The sequence below is a fragment of the Bos indicus genome, chromosome 1, assembly GCF_029378745.1.
Source record: "Bos indicus isolate NIAB-ARS_2022 breed Sahiwal x Tharparkar chromosome 1, NIAB-ARS_B.indTharparkar_mat_pri_1.0, whole genome shotgun sequence".
NCBI classification, from domain to species: Eukaryota; Metazoa; Chordata; class Mammalia; order Artiodactyla; family Bovidae; genus Bos; species Bos indicus.
This window is the reverse complement of record NC_091760.1, coordinates 138866563-138884809: the sequence shown is the minus strand read 5'-3', so window position 1 is coordinate 138884809 and position 18247 is coordinate 138866563. Positions and strand designations below refer to the sequence as shown.

Genomic DNA, 18247 nt, shown 5'->3' with positions numbered 1-18247 from the left:
TCCTTATTCTTTCTACTTTTTTGATCTACAGAAAGAGCCAATAAGTTAGGCAAAATATTGAGTGAACAAAATATTTGAAAAGTATGCTAGAGCCAGAGATGAGTAGATGGGGGGTGTCTGATTTAAGATTAGTGAAGAGAAAAGGGGCCTCCTGCAGAGAACTCTTTCCTACAGAGTTTTTTTTTTCTGCCAAAAGGTGCTTACAAATTCCCACTTTTCAGAACATCATTTTGTTTCTATGGGAAAATGGGTGAAAGTCTGTTTTCTGAAACTTCATGCTGACACAGATTGTCATATTCTTAGACTGGAAGATGTCAATGTGAAAGTGAAAGCCTATTCTTTGCAACCCCATGAACTGTAAAGTCCATGAAATTCTCCAGACAAGAATACTGGAGTGAGTAGTCTTTCCCTTCTTCAGGGCATCTTCTCAACCCGGGGATCGAACCCAGGTCTCCCGCATTACAGGCAGATTCTTTACCAGCTGAGCCACCAGGGAAGCCCAAGAATACTGGAGTGTGTATCCTATCCCTTCTCCAGTGGATCTTCCTAACCCAGGAATTGAACCGGGGTTTCCTGCACTGCAACTGAATTCTTTACCAGCTGAGCTACCGCCTGCAGCATCTTTTTGCTGACAGCTGCCCACTTACATATACAGGCAGAAGAGGCTACATTATTTTGTGGGCTACTTTGCCCACAAAGATATAGATTATTATGAGTAATAGTGTTAACCCCACTCTCCTAAGGCTAGTTCTTGGAATTGTACTAGCCATGGATTCTGTACTTCTCAAGATGGAACAGCTTAAGTTATAGCTACAGTCTGGTCATCATGCAGTTAGCTTTTCCCCTCTGATGGCAGGTTACAGGATCTGTAAGACAACACAGGAATATTCATCATACCCTGAGTCTGTGACTCTATCATCCTAATTATTAGCTGGTTGAACCTGCTCTTTTGTGACTTAAAGAGGCATGGGAAACTTCAGCTTTTTTATAAACATGGAGAGGCCTTTGGGGGATGGGGTGCGGGGTTCTGTTTGGATCCACAGTTATTACCATGGGAACTGGCTTCATCACATACCCTCTGTCACACTGCTCTCTTACTGCTTTGCTGGAGTTTTTCTCAGATCATTTCTCAAAATATGATCCCTGAATCCCTGTCTTGGGCTCTACTCCTGGGGAAAGCCAAATGAGAAACACTTTAAGTGGGATACTCAATAAGGGAAAGGGACAACAGCTTTTACTCTTAACAGCAGAAAGTAAGCCATTCTATTCAGGTAAATGATATTAATGAGTTTAACCATCCATTTGTTACCAAACATTAGGTACCTACTGTCTACCTGAAGTCAAGGATAGATCTAGAGAGGTTGGGGTATGATTGTAAGAGGCCTGGGATACCAAGCTAATGCTTTTGAACCTTCTTGCATCAAGAGGAGGCAACTATTGAAGAGTTTTAAACATGGGGATCATATAGCCTGAGGTGGACAATGGAAAGCTTAATCTGGCTCCATGGTGTGGACTGGAGCTTAAGATTGGGCAAAGGAGACACATTAAGAAACTGCTGGAATATTTTTAGTCCATGTGTGATGCAGAAACCTGGCCTCTGTGCAACCAGCACCAAATTGAATCTCAAAGACACAGTTTTGGATGACATAGAAACGAATAGTTTTATTGCTTTGCCAGGCAAAGGGGGCTGCAGCAGGCTAATGCCCTCAAAACTGTATGTCCCAACCGGGGGTGGAATAAGTGGATTGTGAGGAGTCTTGTAGTCAAGAGGCAGAGGTGCTGATAAGGATCAGGGTGCATGCAGGGCCTTCATTCCTTCAATCATCTGGCATCAGGTGGTCTTGTGACGGGTTTAATGGTTCTCAAGGTTACTGAATGGTGGCCTTGTCTATGGAATAAAGAATATGTCACCAAGTGGTTAGCATCTTCCATTTTGGTGGGGGTTTTAATTCTGCTCAAAGATATTGTTATGTATACCCCTTGAGGAGGAACCAGGACTCTACCCCAAGGTCACACTATTTTTAAACTTTTCTTACTACTCCTCCTTTACTTCTGCATCTGCTCTCTTCCCTGTCTGAAACTCAGAGAAAGTCAAGGAGGCTGAATTAAACCTATTTCCTACAAAAAGAAACAGGGGGCACAGAAAGGATTTGTATCCAGGAGAACCATAGGATCCTGCTTCACTTCAACATGAGCTACTATGCTCATTTTAATTGTTTAAAAAGTTCTATTCTCTCTGCCTAGGATTGTGAATAGATGTGTTTATATGAAAATTAAATCATAAGTCATATTTTGAGTACAGAGAATAGAGCTTCCATGTAGAGCTGTGCAGCAGCCCCCAGAACCTGCACATGTAGGATCTTACATGTCTTTGCTACTCACACAGACCAAGGAAGAAACAAGAACTCCAGCAAGTTTTAGGGCTGGTCCCACATGCTGAATATGCTTCCAGGTGGTAGCATAAATAGCAGCGAGCAGGGAGTGTTGAAAGGAGAGACTTGGGAACTGGTCCTTTGAAGAGACAGGTCAAAGATCCTCAGCCATTTTCCAGCAATTTCACAACTTCTACTGAAGGAAGTCAGTGTATATTTGCAACCTGGTCTGTGCTCAAGAAAAACAAATGAGTGATACATCATCAAAGGAATTGTGGTTTGAATTCTCTCTGAATGTACATTTATTTCTTTTATCTGGGATGTATCTGTACATACCTTGCTGTGAAACAGCATAATTAACCACTGGGTTTCAGAGAGAGGTGATCATTTGCAGCTTATTCACAGCTCATTTTCAGCCCAAATTTTAGCTTGAAAATGCTTGTTATTCTCCCTTTGGCAGCAGTTCTCAGAAGTTGATTTTGCTGGAAGCTTTCTATTTTCATCACTCTGATTGCTTTATTTACGTTGCAAATCACTGATTTCATGTTTGAGAAATTGCCATGTTTGGGGCAGCAAAGCTTTTAGTTAATGGATTGATGAGTTTTACATTTGTTTATAAAAAAATTTTTTTTAAATAAAGACTCTTAAAATTCCACTCATCATGCCTTACATTCAGGATAGTAATAAACAGTAACCTCTTACCATTTACTTCAACTCTTGGTATTGGAACTGTATAACTCAGGTGGGACTTGAACCAGGCCAAAGCCCAGCTTGAAACTTGAACTCATGCTCTTTTAATTTGAATCACTTGCCTGGTGTCTGGATTTAACTGAGGCTCAGGTGCCTTGTGACAGAGAAAGCAATGGCAACCCACTCCAGTACGCTTGCCTGGCAAATCCCATGGATGGAGGAGCCTGGTAGGCTGCAGTCCATGGGGTCGCTAGGAGTCGGACACGACTGAGCGACTTGACTTTCACTTTTCACTTTCATGTATTGGAGAAGGAAATGGCAACCCACTCCAGTGTTCTTGCCTGGAGAATCCCAGGGACGGGGGAGCATGGTGGGCTGCTGTCTCTGGGGTCGCACAGAGTTGGACATGACTGAAGTGACTTAGCAGCAGCAGCAGGTGCTTTGTGAAAAGAAATAGAGGAAAACAATAGAATGGGAAAGACTAGAGACCTCTTCAAGAATATTAGAGATAACAAGGGGACATTTCATGCAAAGATGGGCTTAATAAAGGACAGAAAAGGTATGGACCCAACAGAAACAGAAGATATTAAGAAGAGGTGGCAAGAATACACAGAAGAGCTATGCAAAAAAGATCTTCACGACCCAGATAATCACAATGGTGTGATCACTCACCTAGAACCAGACATCCTGGAATGTAAAGTCAAGTGAGCCTTAGGAAGCATCACTATGAACAAAATTAGTGGAGGTGATGGAATTCCAGTTGAGCTATTTCAAATCCTAAAAGATGATGCTCTGAAAGTGCTGCACTCAGTATGCCAGCAAATTTGGAAAACTCAGCAGTGGCCACAGGACTGGAAAAGGTCAGTTTTCATTCCAATCCCAAAGAAAGGCAATGCCAAAGAATGCTCAAACTGCCACACAATTGCACTCATCTCACATGCTAGCAAAGTAATGCTCAAAATTCTCCAAGTCAGGCTTCAACAATACGTGAAATGTGAACTTCCAGATGTTCAAGCTGGTTTTAGAAAAGGCAGAGGAACCAGAGATCAAATTGCCAACATCTGCTGGATCATCAAAAAAGCAAAAGAGTTCCAGAAAAACATCTATTTCTGCTTTATTGACTATGCCAAAGCATTTGACTGTGTGGATCACAATAAACTGTGATTCTGAAAATTCTGAAAGAGATGGGAATACCAGGTCACCTGACCTGCCTCTTAAGAAATCTGTATGCAGGTCAGGAAGCAACAGTTAGAACTGGACATGGAACAACAGACTGGTCCCAAATAGGAAAAGGAGTATGTCAAAGCTGTATTTTGTCACCCTGCTTATTTAACTTATATGCAGAGTACATCATGAGAAATGCTGGACTGGAAGAAACACAAGCTGGAATCAAGATTGCCGGGAGAAATATCAATAACCTCAGATATGCAGATGACACCACCCTTATGGCAGAAAGTGAAGAACTAAAGAGCCTCTTGATGAAAGTGAAAGTGGAGAGTGAAAAAGTTGGCTTAAAGCACAACATTCAGAAAACAAAGATCATGGCATCTGGTCCCATCACTTCATGGCAAATAGAAGGGGATACAGTGGAAACAGCGGCACATTTTATTTTTGGGGCTCCAAAATCACTGCAGATGGTGATTGCAGCCATGAAATTAAAAGACTCTTACTCCTTAGAGGGAAAGTTATGACCAACTTAGACAGCATATTAAAAAGCAGAGACATTACTTTGCCAACAAAGGTCCATCTAGTCAAGGCTATGGTTTTTCCAGTGGTCATGTATGGATATGAGAGTTGAACTATAAAGAAAGCTGAGTGTTGAAGAATTGATGCTTTGAACTGTGGTGTTGGAGAAGACTCTCGAGAGTCCCTTGGACTGCAAGGAGATCCAACCAGTCCATCCTAAAGGAAATCAGTCCTGAGTATTCATTGGAAAGACTAATGTTGAAGCTGAAACTCCACCTGATGCAAAGAGCTGACGCATTTGCAAAGCCCCTGATGCTGGGAAAGATTGAAGGTGGGAGGAGAAGGTGACAACAGAAGATGAGATGGTTGGATGGCATCATCATGTCGATGGACATGGGTCTGAGTTATCTCTGGGAATTGGTGATGGACAGGGAGGCCTGGCGTGCTGCAGCCCATGGGGTCGCAAAGAGTTGGACAAAACTGAGTGACTGAACTGAACTGAACTGAGGTGCTTTGTGTCTCTTCACAGAAAGAATTCAGTGAGAGATAAAGTGTCAGGTAAAAAGTGGATTTATGCTTCCCTCATAGCTCAGTTGGTAAAGAATCTGCCTGCAGTGCAGGAGGCCTGGGTTTGATTTCTGGATTGGGAAGATCCCCTGGAGAAGGAAGTGGCAACCCACTCCAGTATGCTTGCGTGGAGAATCCCATGGACAAAGGAGCCTGGCAGGCTACAGTCCATGTGGTCACAAGAATTAGACATGACTTAGTGACTATCTTCCCTGGTGGCTCAGACGGTAAAGCGTCTGCCTACAATGCAGGAGATCCGGGTTCAGTCCCTGGGTTGGGAAGATCTCCTGGAGAAGGAAATGGCAACCCACTCCAGTATTGTTGCCTGGAAAATCCCATGGATGGAGTAGCCTGGTAGGCTACAGTCCATGAGGTCGCAAAGAGTCGGACATGACTGAGCTTTCACTTTCTTTAGTGACTGAAGAGAGAGACACTCCACAGACAGATTGTAATCGTACTTAATGGCTTGCCTGGAAGACACTGCCCCTCTGCTTGACTGTAAACTAAAGTTCTTTTAGTTTGTCTCTGCCCCCCATGAATAGAAGAAATTAACACACCCCTTCAGAGAAGGAAATGGCATTCCACTCTGGTATTCTTCGTTGGAGAATCCCATGGACAGAGGAGCCTGGCAGGCTACAGTCCATGGGGTTCAAAGAGTTGGACACGGCTGAGTGACTAAGCACACACACCCAAGACATCCCTTTCAAAGGCTTGCCATTCCCTTGCAGATGTTTTGCAAGACTGAAGACCCTTTGACTTTACTTTCCCACTGCTTCTCCCTCTCTATTCTGCATTTTGACTTTAGTTCCTCATTGTTTTTTTATGATTTATAAAAGAACTTGGCATCCAAACCTCAATAAGATGGTTATTTTGAGGTGCTAGCCTGCCGGCAATGGCACCCCACTCCAGTACTCTTGCCTGGAAAATCCCATGGACGGAGGACCTGGTAGGCTGCAGTCCATGGGGTCGCTAGGAGTCAGACACGACTGAGCAACTTGACTTTCACTTTTCACTTTCATGCATTGGAGAATGCATGAAATGGCAACCCACTCCAGTGTTCTTGCCTGGAGAATCCCAGGGACAGGGGAGCTTGGTGGGCTACCGTCTATGGGGTTGCACAGAGTTGGATATGACTGAAGCGACTTAGCAGCAGCCTGCCATCTTCTCAGTCACCTGGCTTTCCGAATAAAGGCATTTCCCTCGTCTCAGCACCTCATCTCTGGGATTCATTGGCCTGTCGTGCAGCGAGCAGAGTGAGCTTGGACTCAGTAAAAAGTGGGATGAGATGGTTGGATGCCATCGCTGACTCAATGGACATGAGTTGGAGCAAACTCCGGGAAATGGTGAAGGACAGGAAAACCCGGCATGCTGTAGTCCGTGGGGTCCCAAAGAGTGAGACATGACTGCGCGACTGAACAACAACAACAACACGTGGGAGGATTATTTCAATTATTTTGGGGTGGAGATTTCCAGGAATTGGATAACCACCCATTTCTGACCTTTGTACTTTGCCTCAGAACTGTCGCGGCATCTGATGGTGTGTCAGTCTGCTGATGTGTTATGATGAGCGTATATGGAGGTTCAAGGTCTAGTGGAAATTGACTTGTCTGTCTTGGACCCATTTGGTTCTAATTAGTTTATGTGTGTCCTTGAGGTTTGTCATTCTTTTAAAGTTTGTGCCCGGCCCTCTTCCCTCCTGTTTTAAACTGAAGACCAGACTTATCTAATCTTCTATCATGAAGATACATCTTGATACCTGTCTTCTCAACCAGGTTGGATAAATCAGTATTCTCCCTCAACAAAACTCTGAGTACCTTGTTCCCCAATATCTGATCTTGTTGAATGGGATGGAATAAAGTAGTCATGGAAATCCTCTGCTGGTTTGTCTGTGCCTTGACTTGATTATGTGAAACAAAATATTTCCTGCCATATCAGTGGGCAAGAAATGTCACAGTCATCAGTGATTTCTGGCCCCCAAAAGGGAACACAATACTTGTGATCCAGCAGCTGCTGCCACTTCTACGGTGATTGCTGAGGGACACAGGGGGATGCAAGAAGCAGCCATCTGCCACAGCTGCCACCCTTTACAGTGAACAATGACTTTTTAGTTGTTCAGTCGTGTCCCACTCTTTGCAACTCCACGGACTTTAGTATGCCAGGCTCTTATGCCCATGGAATTCTCCAGGCAAGAATAGCCCTTCCTTTCTCCAGGGCATCTTCCCAACCCAGGGATGAAACCCAGCTCTCCTGCATTGCAGGCAGGTTCTTTACCATCTGAGCCACCAGGGAAGCCCATAAACAATCAAGAAACAGGATTTGGCCCAGATAACTGAGATGCATATGAAAGGAATGAATTTAGTAAGCCCAGAGGCTTGCATCTTCCCATACATCTTTGTCATTCAGTGACTCAGTCTTGTCCTACTCTTTGTGATCCCATGGACTGTAGCAAGCCAGGCTTCCCTGTCCTTCACCACCTCCCGGAGCTTGCTTAAACTTATGTCTATTCAGTCAGTGATGCCATCCAACCATCTCGTCCTGTCGTCCCTTTCTCCTCCTGCCTTCAATCTTTCCCAGCATCAAGGACTTTTCTAATGAGTCGGCTCTTTGGATTAGGTGGCCAAAGTATCGAAGCTTCCACTTCAGGATTAATCCTTCCAATGAATATCCAGGATTGATTTCTTTTATGATTGACTGGTTGGATCTCCTTGCAGTTCAAGTGACTCTCAAGAGTCTGCTCCAACACCACAGTTCAAAAGCATCAACCCTCTGGTGCTCAGCCTTCTTTATGGTCCAACTCTCACATCCATACATGACTACTGGAAAAACCATAGCTTTGACTAGATGGACCTTTGTCAATAAAGTAATGTCTCTGATTTTTAATATGCTGTCTAGGTTTGTCATAGCTTTTCTTCCCAGGAGCAAGTGTATTTCAATTCCATGCCTGGAGTCACCATCTGCAGTGATTTTTGAGCCCCCAAAATAAAGTCCATCACTGTTTCCATTGTTTCCGCATCTGTTTGTCAGGAAGTGATGGGACCAGATCTTCGTTTTTTAAATGTTGAGTTTTAAGCCAGCTTTTTCACTCTCTTCTTGCACTTTTATCAAGAGGCTCTTTAGTTCTCCTTTGCTTTCTGCCATAGGGGTGGTGTCATCTACATATCTGAGGTTATTGATATTTCTCCTGGCAATCTTGATTCCAGTTTGTGCTTCATCTAGCCTGGCATTTCACATGATATACTCTGCATAGAAGTTAAATAAGCAGGGTAACAATATGCAGCCTTTATGTACTCCTTTCCCAATTTTGAACCAGTCTGTTGTTCCATGTCTGGTTGTTCCATGTCCATTTCTAACTGTTGCTCCTTGACCTGCATACAGGTTTTGCAGGAGGCAGGTAAGGTGGTATGGTATTCCTGTCTCTTTAAGAATTTTCCACAGTTTTTTGTGATCTCCACACAGTCAAAGGCTTTAGTGTAGTCCATGAAGCAAAGGTAGATGCTTTTCTGGAATTTTCTTGCTTTTTCGATGATCTAATGGATGTTAGCAATTTGATCTCTGGTTCCTCTGCCTTTTCTAAATCCAGCTTGAACATCTGGAAGTTCTCGGTGTGATCACTCGCCTAGAGCCAGACATCCTGGAGCACAAAGTCAAGTGGACCTTAGGAAGCATCTCTATGAACAAAACTAGTAGAGGTGACGGAATCCAGCTGAGCTATTTCAAATCCTAAAAGATGATGCTGTTAAAGTGCTGCACTCAATATGCCAGCAAATTTGGAAAACTCAGTGGTGGTCACAGGACTGGAAAAAGTCAGTTTTCATTCCAGTCCAAAAGAAAGGCAATGCCAAAGAATGTTGAAGCTTTCCATACATAGAAGGATATTAAGTTTCTTAGCTTGATATCTGGTTTTCCTTACTATTTAATAATAATGTTTGATGTTCAGACTGCCTAAACCATTTGTTGTAAACTTCTGAATGGCCTAACTCCCTCTCCTGCCTCCTCAGAGAAGTTTTCTCAGAGCTACTGAGATGCTGCCTCCTGGGCTGAGAGTTCTTAAAACTTGCACCAAATAAAATAACACTCTATTTATAGATTGTGACTAATATTTTTTTAGTCGACAGTATGTCACCATATTTTGATCTTTCTTGGCTCTATTTCTAATTAATGAATTAAGAAAGTTGTGTTACATGTAGATGTCTATCGACAGATGAATGGATAAAGGAGTTGTGGTACATATACACAATGGAATATTACTCAGACATAAAAAGGAAAGCATTTGAGTCAGTTCCAATGAGGTGGATGAACCTAGAGCCTATTATACAGAGTGAAGTAAGCAGACGAGAAAGATAAATATCATATACTGAGGCAGGAGGAGAAGGGGACGACAGAGGATGAGATGGCTGGATGGCACCACTGACTCGATGGACGTGAGTCTGAGTGAACTCCGGGAGTTGGTGATGGACAGGCAGGCCTGGCGTGCTGCGATTCATGGGGTCACAAAGAGTCGGACATGACTGAGCGACTGATCTGATCTGATCTGAATGCATATATATGGAATCTACAAAGATGGTACCGAAGAATTTATTTGCAGGGCAGCAGTGGAGAAAGAGACATAGAGAACAGACTTATGGACATGGGGAGAAGGGAGGAAAGGGTGAGATGTATGGAAAGAATAAACATGGAAACTTACAGTACCATATGTAAAATAGATAGCCAACGGGAATATGCTGTATGTCTCAGGAAACTCAAACCGGGGCTCTGTATCAACCTAGAGGGGTGGGATGGGGAGGGAGATGGGAGGGAGGTTCAAGAGGGAGAGGATATATGTATATCTAAGGCAGATTCATGTTGAGGTTTGACAGAAAACAACATAATTCTGTAAAGTAATTATCCTTCAATTAAAAAATAAATAAATTTAAGAAAAGGAAGTTGGGTTACATGAATACTTTGTAAAGTTTCTTTGTTTGGTATTGTTTTCTTTTATGCAACAGAGTTCTTCAAGTGAAATTTTACTTGGACTTTTGATGTATAAAATCATTTATTGGTTTTATATTACTGCTAAACATATCTTCCCAATACTTAGTGACCTAAAGAAAGAAAGTGAAAGAAAGTGAAGTCGCTCAGTTGTGTATGACTCTTTGAGACCCCATGGGCTATAGCCTACCAGGCTCCTCTGTCCATGGGATTTTCCAGGCAATAGTCCTGCAGTAGATTGCCATTTCCTTCTCCAGGGGATCTTCCTAACCCAGGGATCAAACCCAGGTCTCCTGCATTGTAGACAGATGCTTTATTGTCTGAGCCACCAGGGAAGTAACCTAAAGCAAGTAATAATTTATGATGCCTCACAGTGTACAGAACCAAACCAGAACATGGAAACGTTTGAGTTTGGAACAGAGAAAGGGTTATTGCAGAGCTATGCAAGGAGACAGGTGACTCATGCTCAAAAACCACAAACTCCTAGATAGTTTTTGGGAAAAAGATTTCATAGGCAAATCTGTGGTGAGAGTTGCAGAATGTTTGATTGGTTGGTGGTAAGGTAATAGGTGGTTCTCCAGGAATCTTGTGCTGAGTCTAAAGTTACCATCCTCTACCTGGGTGGGGGCTTTAATTCTGTAGAAGAACTGAAAGATACAATTATGTATATCCCTCAAGGAGGAACCCTGGACGGAGGAGCCTTATAGGCTATAGTCCATGGGGTCACAAAGAGTCGGACTCGACTGAGCGACTTCACTTTCACTTTTCACTTTCATGGACTGGAGAAGAAAATGGCAACCCACACCAGTACTGTTGCCTGGAGAATCCCAGGGACGGGAGCCTGGTGGGCTGCCATCTATGGGGTCGCACAGAGTCAGACATGACTGACGTGACTTAGCAGCAGCAAGGAGGAACCAAGATTTTGCCCCAAAGCTGCACTATTATTTTTTTACTGCTCCACCCTAGTTTTTGTATCTCCTCCTTTCCCTGATCAGCAACTGTTTTCAGTTCAGTCAGTTCAGTCACTCAGACTCTTTGTGACCCCATGGACTGCAGCATGCCAGGCCTCCCTGTTCATCACCAACTCCCAGAGCTTACTCAAACTCATGCCCATTGAGCTGGTGATGCCATCCAACCATCTCATCCTCTGTCGTCCCCTTCTCCCACCTTCAATCTTTCCAAGCATCAGGGTCTTTTCAAATGAGTCAGTTCTTCGCATCAGGTGGCCAAAGTATTGGAGTTTCAACATCAGTCCTTCAAAAGAATATTCAGGACTGATTTCCTTTAGGATAGACTGGCTGGATCTCCTTGCAGTCCAAGGGACTCTCAAGAGTCTTCTCCAACACTGCAGTTCAAAAGCATCAATTCTTTGGCGCTCAGCTTTCTTTATGGTAAAGCTCTCACATCCATACATGATTACTGGAAAAACCATAGCCTTGACTAGATGGACCATTGTAGGCAAAGTAATGTCTCTGTTTTTTAATATGCTCTCTAGGTTGGTCATGACTTTCCTGTTTTAGCCTGTCTTTTGGAATTCAGGGAAGGTCAAGGAAGCTGAATGAACCTATTTTCTACAAACAAGAAATTGATGCTGAGCAGGGCCCTGTGGGACTCCAGGGCTCAGAAGCTTTTTTGTCCCGCATTCCTCATAAGCATGGAGAACTCCAGCCTCCATGACCTTCTCTGTGTTCCAAAGGGCAGAACAGTTATCAATCAAGGAAGGGGCAGCAACAAAACCAACTGAGGCAGAGGCTCATCAAGATTAGGGGATAGACCACCTAGGATCCTTTCTGTTGTTCAGTTGCTCCGTCGTGTCTGACTCTTTGCGACTCTGTGGACTGAAGCATGCAAGGTGTCCCTGTCCTTCAGTATTTCCCAGAGTTTCCTCAAACTCATGCCCATTGAGTCAGTGATGCCATCCAACCATCTCATCCTCTGTTGTCCCTTTCTCCTCCTATCTTCAATCTTTCCCAGCACCAGGGTCTTTCCCAATGAGTTGACTGTTCACATCAGGTGACTAAAGTATTGGAGTTTCAGCATCAGTCCTTCCAATGAATATTCAGGGTTGAAACCTAGGATCCTGTGCACACCCTAACTTGTCAGCAACCCCACCCTTTTGCAACTGCAGAAGAAAGAATAGAGGACTATTCCTGCCTTGATTCTTATCACGTACTCCTGCTTAACTATATAACTATCCCCTACTCACCAGGGATGGAGGGGCACATTTCTCAAGGTACTATGTTCCCCCTTTGCCTGGAAAAGTAATAAAAACAGTCTTTCTTTCTCCTTCAGAACTCTGTCTTCATATTTCTGTTTGTCACTGATGCACAGAGAGCCAAGATTTTGGCAGTGAAACTGGGTAAACAGAAAGGATTTGTAGCAGAGAGGGCTCCACAGGGTCCTGGCTGGTTTTAACTCCCATGGGTGAAAAATTTGGGACCAGATTGGCTGAATGGTTTAGCGTAGTATTTCTTATGAGGTCAAAATCAGTTGTTAACCAAAGTCTTGACTGGGGCAGCATTTCTAAGGTGTATTATTCATATAACTGGCAAGGACATGCTGGCTCTTGAGGCCACAGAGGTTGGGGTGGGGTGGTGGTGAAAGTGAAAGTGAAAATTGTTCAGTCGTGTCTGACTCTTTGTGACTCCATTGACTACTCAGTCCATGGAATTCTCCTGGCCAGAATACTGGAGTGGGTAGCCTTTCCCTTCTCCAGGGGATCTTCCCAACCCAGGGATTCAACCCAGGTCTCCTGCATTGCAGGCAGATTCTTTACCAGCTATCAGGGAAGCCCATTGGTGGTGGTGTCAACTGAAAAAAACGCACAATATGAGAGTTGTGAGTTAAGTTTTATTTGGGGCAAAATGAGGACTGTAGCCCAGAAGATAGCACCTAAGATAGCTCTGAGAAATTGTAACAGGAGGGAAAGGGGAAGGGCACAACTTTTGAAAGAATGACATAGCTGAAGGAGACAACATAAACTGATTAGAATCAAATGGGACCAAGATGGCAGACAAGACTAGACCTTGATCCTCAATCAGCAAGTGAAATGACACACCCAGAGTTGCCATGACAGTTCCAGTCAGTCAGTCAGTCAGTTCAGTCGCTCAGTCGTGTCCAACTCTTTGCAACCCTATGAATTGCAGCACACCAGGCCTCCCTGTCCATCACCAACTCCCAGAATTCACTCAAACTCATGTCCATCAAGTTGGTGATGCCATCCAGCCACCTTGTCCTCTGTCATCCCCTTCTCCTCCTGCCCCCAATCCCTCCCAGCATCAGAGTCTTTTCCAATGAGTCAGCTCTTTGCATGAGGTGGCCAAAGTACTGGAGTTTCAGCTTCAGCATCATTCCTTCCAAAGAACACCCAGGACTGATCTCATTTAGAATGGACTGGTTGGATCTCCTTGCAGTCCAAGGGACTCTCAAGAGTCTTCTCCAACATCACAGTTCAAAAGCATCAATCCTTCAGCGCTCAGCTTTCTTCACAGTCAAAGTCTCATATCCATACATGACCACAGGAAAAACCGTAGCCTTGACTAGACAGACCTTTGTTGGCAAAGTAATGTCTCTGCTTTTGAATATGCTGTCTAGATTGGTCATAACTTTCCTTTCAAGCAGTAAGTGTCTTTTAATTTCATGGCTGCAATAACCATCTACAGTGATTTTGGAGCCCCCCAAAATAAAGTCTGACACTGTTTCCACTGTTTCCCCATCTATTTCCCATGAAGTGATGGGACTAGATACCATGATCTTAGTTCCAAGGCACCGTCAAAAGACCAAGGATTGGGGAGTGGCCCAAATTCTGGAAATCTCCACCCCTTCCCCAAAATAGTTGGAATAATCCTCCCACTCCCTAGCATATGAAATTACCCAGCCTATAAAAACTAACCAGGCCACATTTCATGTCTGCACTCACCCTCTGCAATAGCCCACACTCTGTGGAGTGTGCTTCTCTCTGAATCTGAATAAATCCACTTCTTACCTATCACTTTGTCTCTCACTGAATTCTTTCTGTGATGAGACAGCAAGAACTTGAGCTTCCTTAGATCCTGAGACCAGGTACCATGGGTTTTGGCTGAGTTTGAGACCCAGCCAAATGGGTTCAAGTCCCAAGCAGGGTTTCAGCTGGGTTTGAGTCCCAGCCACATGGGTTCAAGTTCCAAGCAGGGTTTTGGCTGGATTTGAGTAGCAGCACATGGGTGCAATTCCCAATCTGTGGTAAATGGTTTCAAAATTGCAACAAAATGGTAGAGAGGGAAGGTCAATAGATGTGATTGTGGTGAAGAAATTCTTGTGATCAAGCACTTATCTAACAAAAGTAAGTAAGTGAAAGTTGCTCAGTCATGTCTGACACTTTGCGACCCCATGGCTATAGAGTCCATGGAATTCTCCAGGCCAGAATACTGGAGTGGGTAGCCTTTCCCTTTTCCAGGGGATTTTCCTAACCCAGGGATCAAACCCAGGTCTCCTGCATTGCAGGCAGATTATTTACCAGCTGAGCCACATAAGGAGCTGATGTACTCATAAAGAGATTTAGTGCTTTTCTAGATATGAGGAGATACAAGGCCTGGACTCATAAAATCAGTTCCTGAAAATATCTAAGTATCTAAGGCTTTTTCTGTTAGGGGAAACACACTGAGTGAAATTACCCACCCTGGCTAGGCACCATAGTAACCATTTGCATGAGTGTTGGATGCATATGAGTTACTAGGATGACAAGAGGTCTTAGTGAGGAACAAGGTAGCTAATAAGCTACCACTAATCGGAAGAGTTCAGAAAAAGTAAAAAATAGACACCACGTGTACGACTACCTCCCAGAATCCCTTTTGATGGCATCCATCTAGGCTGAGCAATGCATGCAACACAAGAAAGGACTCTGAGTCAGAGTGATTGGCCAAAGACAACCTGGAAAACTAATCCCATTAACGTAAAACCCGAGACTGCAAGTCATATGGCAGAGCAGTCCTCCTAGGTTCCCTTACCCTACTGCTCTCTGCCTGGGCACCCTTTCCAATAAAATCTCTTGCTTTTTCAGCTTATGTGTCTCCTCAGACAATTCATTTCTGAGTCCACTCTTGGGCCCTAGAAGGGGTCCCCTTTCCTGCAACAGTTCCACCAGTTTTCCTGGAGCACAAAGTGCCTCATTCTTGTTCTCCACATGAACTCTCTTCAGGGTGTGTTGTAGGTCAACAGTTGCAGCAGCACAAGATTCGGTCCCTGCAGAGGCAGATGGCAAATGCCCTTGGCAAGTGCCAGTTTGCAGTTGACAGGTGGGTAGAGTGGGGAGAGGGCTCAGCTTTTATTCACAAGAGTCTCTCCAGAGGGCTGGTTGAGTGTTTTCACAGTGCAGCAGCTCCCTTCCCCCTAGACAGGTTTCTGCCCTTTAAGCTGCAGTAGAATTTTCCTTCCATCCGTCCTCCATATATATGGATATATGGATCTTTGTGCCCTGGAGGCAGTAAGCTCTGCTGCCCCTTAGCCAGCAGGGTAAGGCTTTTGTTTTATAGGAAACTCTGGTTCAAGGAAGAAACTGGAGCCTTTTGCCTGCTCCCACTCCCAGTTATTGTAAGACAATGAGACCAGCTCAATGAGACCAGAGGTTTGCACCCCATTTCATTCTCTCTTGATTTCCCTCCAGAAGGTCAAGAGACTGGGAGCAGAGATGGGCTCTGCTCTAGGCTTCATACATAATCCTGAGCAAACCCTTTGTCATTTTCAGCTTTTCTCTCTGGGAAAATCAAGGGCCACAGGTTGGGGTTGGGAGTCTGACATGAAGGGGACGTGGCACAACCTCTAAAAGAATAACATGGCCCAAGGACAGGACATGAACTCAGTTCAGTTCAGTCACTCAGTCATGTCCAACTCTTTGCGACCCCATGGACTGCAGCATGCCAGGCTTCCCTGTCCATCACCAACTACTGGAGCTTACTGAAACTCATGTCCATTGAGTTGATGATGCCACCCAACGTTTTAATCCTCTGTCGTCCCCTTCTCTTCTTACCTTCAATCTTTCCCAGAATCAGGGTCTTTCCAATGAGTCAGTTCTTCTCATCAAGTGGCCAAAGTATTAGAGTTTCAGCTTCAACATCAGTCTTTCCAATGAATATTCAGGACTGATTTCCCCCAGGACTGACTAGTTAAATCTCCTTGCAGTCCAAGGGACTCACAAGAGTCTTCTTCAACACCACAGTTCAAAAGCATCCATTCTTCAACACTTAGCTTTCTTTATAGTCCAACTCTCACATCCATATATGATTACTGGAAAAACCAAAGCTTTGACTAGATGGACCTTTGTTGGCAAAGTAATGTCTCTGCTTTTTAATATGATGTCTAGATTGGTCATAACTTTCCTTCCAGGGAGTAAGCATCTTTTAATTTCATGGCTGCAGTCACCATCTGCAGTGATTTTGGAACCCCCCAAAATAAAGTCTCTCACTGTTTCCATTGTTTCCTCATCTATTTGCCATGAAGTGATGGGACTGGATGCCATGATCTTAGTTTTCTGAATATTGAGCTTTAAGCTAACTTTTTCACTCTCCTCTTTCACTTTCATCAAGAGGCTCTTTAGTTCTTCACTTTCTGCCATAAGGGTGGTGTCATCTGCATATCTGGGGTTATTGATATTTCTCCCAGAAATCTTGATTCCAGCTTGTGTTTCATCCAGCCCGGCATTTCACATGATGCATATAAGTTAAATAAGCAGGGTGACAACATACAGCCTTGACATACTCCTTTTCCTATTTGGAACCAGTCTGTTGCTCCATGTCCAGTTCTAACTATTGCCTTTTGACCTGCATACAGATGTCTCAGGAGGCAGGTCAGGTGGTCTGGTATTCCCATCTCTTTCAGAATTTTCCACAGTTTGTTGTGATCCACACAGTCAAAGGCTTTGGTGTAGTCAATAAAGCAGAATTGTATGTTTTTCTAAAACTCTCTTGCTTTTTCGATGATCCAACGGATGTTGGCAATTTGATCTCTTGTTCCTCTGCCTTTTCTAAAACCAGCTTAAACATCTGCAAGTTCACAGTTCACGTATTGCTGAAGCCTGGCTTGGAGAATTTTGAGCATTACTTTACTACATGTGAGATGAGTGCAATTGTGCGGTAGTTTGAGCATTCTTTGGCATTGCCTTTCTTTGGGATTGGAATGAAAACTGACCTTTTCCAGTCCTGTGGCCACTGTTGAGTTTTGCAAATTTTCTGGCATATTGAGTGCACCACTTTCACAGCATCATCTTTTAGGACTTGAAATCGCTCAACTGGAATTCCATCACTTCCACTAGATTTGTGGATGCTAAGCTCCACTAGCATGTCATGATGCTTCCTAAGGCCCATTTGACTTCACATTCCAGGATGTCTGGCTCTAGGTGAGTGATCACACCATTGTGGTTATCTGGGTCGTGAAGATCTTTTTTGTAAAGTTCTTCTGTGTATTCTTGCTACCTCTTCTTAATATCTTCTGCTTCTGTTAGGTCCATACAGTTTCTGTCTTTCATTGTGCCCATCTTTGCATGAAATGTTCCCTTGGTATCTCTGATTTTCTTGAAGAGATCTCTAGTCTTTCCCATTCTATTATTTTCTTCTATTTCTTTGCACTGATCACTGAGGAAGGCTTTCTTACCTCTCCTTGCTGTTCTTTGGAACTCTGCATTCAAATGGGTATATCTTTCCTTTTCTCCTTTGCCTTTAGCTTCTCTTCTTTTCTCAGCTATATGTAAGGCCTCCTCAGACTACCATTTTGCCTTTTTGCATTTCTTTTTCTTGGGGATGGTCTTGATCACTGCCTCTTGTACAATGGCATGAACCTCCATCCATAGTTCATCAGGCACTCTGTCCATCAGATCTAACCCCTTGAATCTATTTGTCACCTCCATGGTATAATCATAAGGGATTTGATTTAGGTCATACCTGAATGGTCTAGTGATTTTGCCTATTTTCTTCAATTTAAGTCTGGATTTGGCA

General features: G+C 43.8%; 1 long non-coding RNA gene across 2 annotated transcripts in view; it reads right to left on the bottom strand.

Annotated features, from left to right (window-relative positions):
• Positions 1-1635: 1635 nt before the first annotated feature.
• Positions 1636-18247, bottom strand: part of LOC139184568 (uncharacterized) — a 37827-nt gene continuing 21215 nt past the window's right edge. For both annotated transcript variants that reach the window (XR_011568105.1, XR_011568106.1), the window contains exons 2-3: positions 2383-2601; positions 1636-1888 (exon numbers count right to left, since the gene is read on the bottom strand). This is a non-coding gene — a long non-coding RNA (uncharacterized lncRNA). The remainder of the gene's footprint in view (positions 1889-2382; positions 2602-18247) is intronic.